Raw genomic sequence first — 8,761 nt, 5'->3', positions numbered from 1 at the left:
AACTGTGTCTTACATTATAATATTTTGTTCCAGTTTTGATATGAGTTCCTTTATTTCAGCTCATAATGTTCTCCTGGGTTTCAAAATGAAACAGTGCTTTGCATAATTCATAGAAAGCCATCAGATGATAATTATGCATACTAGGCAGATTCTTCTATCAGGGACTGTGAACTGTGAAGCCAGAATAGGAGAAACAAATTGGCTTGGGATGCATTCTAGGTCAAGGTGTGAGCCTGAGTGTGAAACTGAATATGCAGATGTAGAGTAGGTGTGTCTCTGATTTGCGTGAGTAGGTGTGTTTGCAGGGCCAGGAAAAAAAAGGAACTGAGCTCTAAAAAGCACCTGCGAATGAACAATAGTGCACTTTGGAACTGCCGATACGCGTTACTCCGAATCCACAGTTTTCACGGGAACAGGTGTGTTGTGGCTAACGCTGAGGTAGCTAAAGCAACAGAACAAAGAAACTAGAGAGGAGCACTGGAACAGGTGTGAGCTCCACAGCCATAGAGGTGTGTTGTGGCTAACGCTGAGGTAGCTAAAGCAACAGAACAAAGAAACTAGAGAGGAGCACTGGAACAGGTGTGAGCTCCACAGCCATAGAGGTGTGTCGTGGCTAACGCTGAGGTAGCTAAAGCAACAGAACAAAGAAACTAGAGAGGAGCACTGGAACAGGTGTGAGCTCCACAGCCATAGAGGTGTGTTGTGGCTAACGCTGAGGTAGCTAAAGCAACAGAACAAAGAAACTAGAGAGGAGCACTGGAACAGGTGTGAGCTCCACAGCCATAGAGGTGTGTTGTGGCTAACGCTGAGGTAGCTAAAGCAACAGAACAAAGAAACTAGAGAGGAGCACTGAGGTGTGTTGTGGCTAACGCTGAGGTAGCTAAAGCAACAGAACAAAGAAACTAGAGAGGAGCACTGGAACAGGTGTGAGCTCCACAGCCATAGAGGTGTGTCATGGCTAACGCTGAGGTAGCTAAAGCAACAGAACAAAGAAACTAGAGAGGAGCACTGGAACAGGTGTGAGCTCCACAGCCATAGAGGTGTGTCGTGGCTAACGCTGAGGTAGCTAAAGCAACAGAACAAAGAAACTAGAGAGGAGCACTGGAACAGGTGTGAGCTTCACAGCCATAGAGGTGTGTCGTGGCTAACGCTGAGGTAGCTAAAGCAACAGAACAAAGAAACTAGAGAGGAGCACTGGAACAGGTGTGAGCACCACAGCCATAGAGGTGTGTCGTGGCTAACGCTGAGGTAGCTAAAGCAACAGAACAAAGAAACTAGAGAGGAGCACTGGAACAGGTGTGAGCTCCACAGCCATAGAGGTGTGTCGTGGCTAACGCTGAGGTAGCTAAAGCAACAGAACAAAGAAACTAGAGAGGAGCACTGGAACAGGTGTGAGCTCCACAGCCATAGAGGTGTGTCGTGGCTAACGCTGAGGTAGCTAAAGCAACAGAACAAAGAAACTAGAGAGGAGCACTGGAACAGGTGTGAGCTCCACAGCCATAGAGGTGTGTCGTGGCTAACGCTGAGGTAGCTAAAGCAACAGAACAAAGAAACTAGAGAGGAGCACTGGAACAGGTGTGAGCTCCACAGCCAGGTGTGTCGTGGCTAACGCTGAGGTAGCTAAAGCAACAGAACAAAGAAACTAGAGAGGAGCACTGGAACAGGTGTGAGCTTCACAGCCATAGAGGTGTGTCGTGGCTAACGCTGAGGTAGCTAAAGCAACAGAACAAAGAAACTAGAGAGGAGCACTGGAACAGGTGTGAGCACCACAGCCATAGAGGTGTGTTGTGGCTAACGCTGAGGTAGCTAAAGCAACAGAACAAAGAAACTAGAGAGGAGCACTGGAACAGGTGTGAGCTCCACAGCCATAGAGGTGTGTCGTGGCTAACGCTGAGGTCGCTAAAGCAACAGAACAAAGAAACTAGAGAGGAGCACTGGAACAGGTGTGAGCTCCACAGCCATAGAGGTGTGTCGTGGTTAACGCTGAGGTAGCTAAAGCAACAGAACAAAGAAATTAGAGAGGAGCACTGGAACAGGTGTGAGCTCCACAGCCATAGAGGTGTGTTGTGGCTAACGCTGAGGTAGCTAAAGCAACAGAACAAAGAAACTAGAGAGGAGCACTGGAACAACACAGACCTGACCCTTTATGAAGGTAAAATGAGACATTAAATTGGACAGGACAAGTTATAATGCCTTCCAATCCTTCTAATTACCACATGCATGCATGGCTTTGTATTATAAATTAATTCAGTCGGTGACAGGTGGTTATATGAGATTGTTACGGGTTTGTTTGCGGATAAGGGTTTCAAAGAGTGTCCAATAGGTCAAATGTTTTGCTGTGTTGTACCATATGGTCCTGTGCCTTTATGCACACGTATGAATGTCCTATATGTACACAGCACAGGGGCTCAAATGCAGCGCATGCGGCACTTTCATTTTGTTTGCTGTTTGCTGTGGACATAAACATGGACATTAGTGATTTGTCTTGTGGGTTTCCCAAGAGACAGGAATTAGATCAACCGTTTATCTACAATATGACAACATCCAACTCCCATGATGCTCTGTGGCACAACCCCAATACACCACATCTCCTCCCCACCTACTTTAATTGTCCCCACTATGAACAACAGTCCTGAGAAGGTGACTTTAAACACCTAGGTGATGACTACTGGGTCAAGGTGTCACCTAGTAACAGTTCTGGACCACTCATGACTTGTGGTTCTGTCGGTGTTGCTTTTCTCAACAGTAACTGATCTGTGTGGCTTTTACAGATGACATCCTCTGCAGTCTGGACAGTGTAGGACACAGGACCAGTCTGCACAATGATTGTAGCAGGAACCCACTTTGGTCCGTTGAGGTAGTTCCTAGCTAAGACAGTTTCTCCAGGATTGAAAGCTCTGTCCTTTGCTCTCAGTTCACAACGTTTGACTTGACTCTCCTGTTGACGTAGGACTGTCTCCTTTGAGTTCGGATGTTTGAATAGGTCGAACTTGTGCGCAGCTCTCTCTTCATGAGTAGCGATGCAGGCAAAGCCCTTGTGATTGCATGAGGCATGTTCCTGTAGGATGGCAGGAAACTGTTCTAGCGTTGGTGCAGTGTCCCTTGACCCTGAGATGTTTCATGGTCTGTACGAACCTCTCCGCCAGCCAGTTGGTTGATGGTTGATAGGGTGTGGACCTGATGAGTTGTACGCCATTCACCTGTAGGAACTTAGCCATTTCTTGAAACACTAGCTGTGGACCGTTGTCGCCAATGAGTTGGAGTGGAAATCTGAACCGACTAAACACTTCTCCAATATTCTCAATGGACTTCTCTGCAGTAGTAGACCTCATGATGGCAACCTCTGGCCAATTGCTATCAGCCGGTTCAGATCGGTTCAGATTTCCACTCCAACTCATTGTCGACAACGGACCACAGCTAGTGTTTCAAGAAATGGCTAAGTTCCTACAGGTGAATGGCGTACAACTCATCAGGTCCACAGTTTGGTGAAAGCATGGTTTTCCTATGGTTATTTTGCATACACCCTTCCCACAACTTTCTGGGAACGGTGCAGGTTAATTGTTTGGCTTTGGAACATTCTCAGCACATTTGAGGAACTTGACAAAAAAAACATTTATTTTCTTAGTATTTCATTACTTTAACAGAACGTTTCCTAAAACATGGTTACATTTCATTTCAATTTTGGTAGTGTACTAGGAACATTCTCAGACTGTTTCAGAGAACACTATGAAACAATGTTCTTCTGTGGGAATTTAAGTACTTCAGCATAACGTTTCCTACAGGTGTCCTCATGGTTCTATTTCAAGTCATGTTCTCAAATTGTTCTGAGAATGTTAACAAAACTTTCCAGAAAAAACACTTGAAAACTTTAGTAATGTTCAGAGAACATTCAGTTCTCAGCATCAACAAAACTCTCTCTATCCTCTATCTTGTTAAACCTCTTTGTGCTAGGGGGCGGTATTTTGACGTCCGGATGAAAAGTGTGCCCAAAATAAACTGCCTGCTACCCAGGCCCAGAAGCTAGGATATGCACATAATTGGTAGATTTGGATAGAAAACACTCTAAAATAATGTCTGTGAATATAACAGAACTGAAACCCCGATGACAAACCACCCCCCCCAAAATAATTCAGCATTACACTGATTTCAATGGCTGGCACATTTATTACAGGGCGAAATCCTCCCTGATTGCAGTTCCTAGGGCTTCTACTAGATGTCAACAGTCTTTAGAAAGAGTTTCAGGCTGGTTTTTGGAAACATGAGGGAGAAGTTGTAGTTTTTCTAAGTGGCTCCCATTTTGGCTGTAGTGTTTCCAAGCGTGTGAAGGAAAGCGCGTTCTTTGTTATTTATCTCTGGTAAAGACAATATGGGACATCTCGAGTGGCGCAGAGGTCTAAGGCAGTGCAAACTGCGTTGCTACGGATGTTGGTTTGATACCCGTGCCAGCCGAAACTGGGAGACCCGTGAGGCGACGCATGGTTTTGGCCGGCCGGGATGTCCTTGTTCCATCGCGCTTTAGCGTCCCCTGTGGCGGGCCAGGTGCATGCCCGCTGACATGGTCACCAGGTGTACCGAGTCCGACATCAATTCTGGTCCGATTCAATCAGTTCAGGCCCCTGGAAAGAGGGCCGCTTCTGGGCCGACTCCTCATTACTAGCTGGGTATATTCCTCCCTTTTTAATCACGTTGCTTTCCTGCTTTTCATCCATCTCGAATCATTTTCTTCCATGCCTGACGATGCTAACACGCTCTCTTAGCTAGCTAGACTCTGCATTTGTCTCTGCTAGTAATACGCAGTGCTAACATTGACTTAGACTGTACCATGGGATATAACATTTTTAAACTTGCAAAAACCGACTTCTTCCAGACAGAATAGTTCCTGTAGGTTCAGACTTACTCATCGCCAATCTTTTGTTATGTCTTGTGGGTTTCATAACCACGTCTTTATAACAATTAAATGATGAGACTGGAATTAGTTCAACCATTTATCTAGAACGTGATCATCTACCAACATCCAACTCCCATGATGCTCTGATGGGACAACCCCAATACACCACATCTCCTCCCCACCTACTCAAATTGTCCACATTATGAACAACAATTATATACAACCTTACAAGTCCAAGCGTCTTGGTGCCCGCCTATCTCTTGTAGGGTAACGGCGGCCAACCTGCAACAATGTCTCTAGACTGTAGCGTTGACTCTGGTGTAGGCATGTGAGTAGCCTATGTCACAGTCTCATCATATACTTGTGTGGGTGCGGCTGAGTCAGTGTCCTGAGAAGGTGACTGTGAGCCCTTAGGTGACAACTGCTGGGTCAGGCCTGCAGATGAAGAGTGCAGGTCAGGCCTGCAGAATCTGTCCCCCAAGGGGAAAACAGTTTGACTGAATACACAAAATGTAACATGAAACTTGACCCAGGAGAATTACTTATTGTGATGGATAATGTTAGAGATTCAAGGCACAGATATGTGATGGTGCTGGTATCACACTAGTAGTTTTCTCTTTTCAAGAGAAATGGTTTAGCCTATAGTTGACGCTTAAATTGTGCTATGAAGTTTCTAGTCTTACTATGTTAACTGTCTGGTAGTTTCTCAAACCATAGATGCTTTACTGCTACTGCACCTCCTATGTGTTTGCTTCAGCCCAATGGAACTCTGAGGAGATGGTGTAACTTTATCTATGACGGTCTTTGTTGGGGCATACTCAAATACAGCATTGACAGGATATCAATGCCTGCTCCAAAGTTTATTTATACATTGCCATCCCAGCAAGCACATTTGGTTCCTTGGACGTTGAGGGAACGTTTGTTTTTTGGTTTCACATTGGTTGTTGGAATGAAGCCATACGTTTCCTGACCGGTAAAACTGAAATTTTTTAAGACATTCTCAGAACAGAAATTAACATTTTGCTTGTTCTGGGAACATTTATTTTTAGGTTGCAGAGAGGTTATGAGAATGTTTTATTCTGGTTCCTCTAAAATTTTCCTGGTAGGTTTTATTAATGCTCTGAGAATGTAAATGATATGTTATTTTGAGGTTTTTGTATAATTTCTTTAAACATTTCACTGAATGTTAAAATAAGACTTTTAATAACGCTGCTAGCTTATTTTGAGCTCCAAGCACAGATAGGACACTTGGAAATTAATTTCCATAGGCATGAATCATGCAAAAACATGTATTTTTTTATTGTGAGATGGCATCAGTGAAATTCAAACCTATAATGATCTATTCTCCATCCATGGAATTAGTCCACTGCGCCACCAGAATGGAGCTAGCATGCAATATATTTTTTTACACATATAAAGCAGTTCATTTTAATCTATTCAAACAGACCCCATTTCAAAGGGAAAATGCACTCATTAATAAGACCAATTGTGACCAATTAATGGGCACGGCGAAAACACTTCAACACACTTAACAAGAGAGAGTTTTGCTGATGCTGAGAATGGAATTAATGTTTTTAAATAACATTCTGTGAATGTACTCTGAACATTACTTCAGTTTTCTTGTGGTTTTTATGGAACGTTTTCTTAACGTTCTGAGAAAGGAATGTATGTTTTTAAATGACATTCATAGAACTTTCTCTGAATGTTACAAATGTTTTCTTCTGTTTTTTTTAATGGAATGTTTTCTTAAAGGGATAGTTCACCCAAATTACAAAATGACATATTGGTTTCCTTACCCTGTAAGTAGTCTATGGACAAGGTATGACAGCAATCAATGCTTTGGTTTAGTTTCCATGGCACTATTTCCACATGCTAATGTTTTAGCATTTGTGGACAAATCCCATTCAAGTAATGGAACCGATATTAGCATTTTTCACGCAATTCTCAAAACATCTATAAGTCACTTTGTTGAGCTTCACAATCAATTTTTGATACTTTTGGATGATTTGGATATGAAGCACGAAAAATGCTTATATAGGTCCCATTACTTGAAATGGATTTATGCCACAAAATGTTAAAACATGAACATGTGGAAACAGTGCCAGGGAAACTAAACCAAAGCATGGATTGCTGTCATACCTTGTCCATAGACTACTTACAGGGTAAGGAAACCAATGTGTCTTTTTGTAATACCAAGAAAATAATGTTTTTGCTGTCAAGTTCCTTAAATGTGCTGAGACTGTATCAAAGCCAAGCAACTATCCTTCACCATTCCTAGAAAGTTGTGGGAAGGTTGTATGCAAAATAACACATGGTTCTGAGAACGTTATGTTCTAGCTGTAACTGCTGATAAAAGGTGTTTTTGTAATGCTTATTCAAATGATCATGGGTCGTTTGGACAAAGAATTGGAGAGTTGTTTGTGTGTGCAGGGAGTAGTAGGGAATCTATTCAGTGAGCCGGGTGTATCAGCCATGTTATATCTGAATGCATGCAGCTAAGGCTTTCCTGTCTCTGACAATGCCGGGAAAGATATCACGGCCATGCTAGGGCATTGCTGTTGCTGAGATACTATCAGGGTTGTATGATAGAGGATCTCATTTCATTTCAGTCTGCAACAATATGGTTTGCCAGCTGGAGAAACTCACTGATAAATGAAATGTGTCTCAATCTGTCTCCTTACCCTTCCTTATGCCTGATACTATTTAGGTCCTAAAACTGTTACTGTAATTGGTACAGGAGCCCTCTCTGACATTGTTCTTAGCTGTGAAGGCTTTTGGCCAGTAGGATCTTCCACAATCCTCCATCCCTCGCTGACTCTCTCTTTGAAATCTAACCTTTAATCCCCACACGTCTATCCCTGGTACTGCCCTTCTCCAGATGTTCAGTCTGCCGTAATGAGACTTTTGCTCCTAATACTAACTCAACCTCCCTCCCCTCCTCCCAGAACTTCTACTACAACAATCCCAACCCCTGTACTTGAAATACCGACGCACAAGTGTAGCCCATCCAATCACACACAACCCCTCCCCACACCTCAATTAACAATGCAAAAAAATATATATATTTTCATCATAGCAGCATGCACTAAGCACCGCTAATTACCCAGATCAAAGGTTACTTGTGCTCCTTCTGCCAGATACATATAATTCTTCCATTTGAGCTTCTACAGATGTACAATTACAATAACCCAAACAAGAAATGTGATATGTCTGACAGGCTTTGTTATGACTGCCTTTTGTTTGATCACACATTTTCTGTCTTACACCCAAACCCCCTGTCTGTTTTTATTTTCCACCTGTTACTGCGGTGAGGAGTGGTCCTTTACTTGTTCATTGTTCCCCCTAATGGTTAAGGTTTGATTTGGGAAGAGTAAGCTGATCCTAGATCTGTGCTTAAGGGCAACTTCTACCCATAGCCGTATGAACTACAATAAATACTGTTTTATACTCCCATTACTTTCCATTTTAATGTGACTTTTCAAGCTAATTACATTCCTGCTTTTTAATTCATTGTCATGCAAAACACGGACATACCATGGCATGTGACATCCATGCACAAAAAATTGACATAAAATCACATTGTTCTCTTGTTACTTGACAACCATGAGCACTGTAGTTTCCCGGCTGACATGTTTTGCTATCTGTCGCCTCACAGCAACATAGAAAATGAACATTCATCAGAGTCCCATTGAGTATTGCAGTTTCCATAGCAACAGGGACAGAGTGATGGAGAGTGGGCGAGATTGATGGGGAGTGTGTAAAGGAGTAGGTGAGGTAGGAGTCAAAACAATGTGTGTGTGGGTGTGTACATGTATGTGTGTGTGTGTGTGTGTGTGAGAGAGGAGGATGAGTGGGAGGGAGAGAGAGAGAGAG

The 8,761-nt window shown here is 43.1% G+C and overlaps 1 long non-coding RNA gene across 1 annotated transcript; it reads left to right on the top strand.

Annotated features, from left to right (window-relative positions):
* The first annotated feature begins 371 nt into the window (after positions 1-371).
* On the top strand, positions 372-8,726 carry LOC124038237. The gene is made up of 4 exons (XR_006839332.1): positions 372-416; positions 510-788; positions 1,227-2,152; positions 8,544-8,726. It is a non-coding gene; the product is annotated as an uncharacterized LOC124038237 (long non-coding RNA).
* Positions 8,727-8,761: the final 35 nt, after the last annotated feature.

Source organism: Oncorhynchus gorbuscha, linkage group LG06 (genome assembly GCF_021184085.1).
Source record: "Oncorhynchus gorbuscha isolate QuinsamMale2020 ecotype Even-year linkage group LG06, OgorEven_v1.0, whole genome shotgun sequence".
NCBI lineage: Eukaryota > Metazoa > Chordata > Actinopteri > Salmoniformes > Salmonidae > Oncorhynchus > Oncorhynchus gorbuscha.
This window is presented reverse-complemented; position numbering and strand designations above follow the sequence as displayed.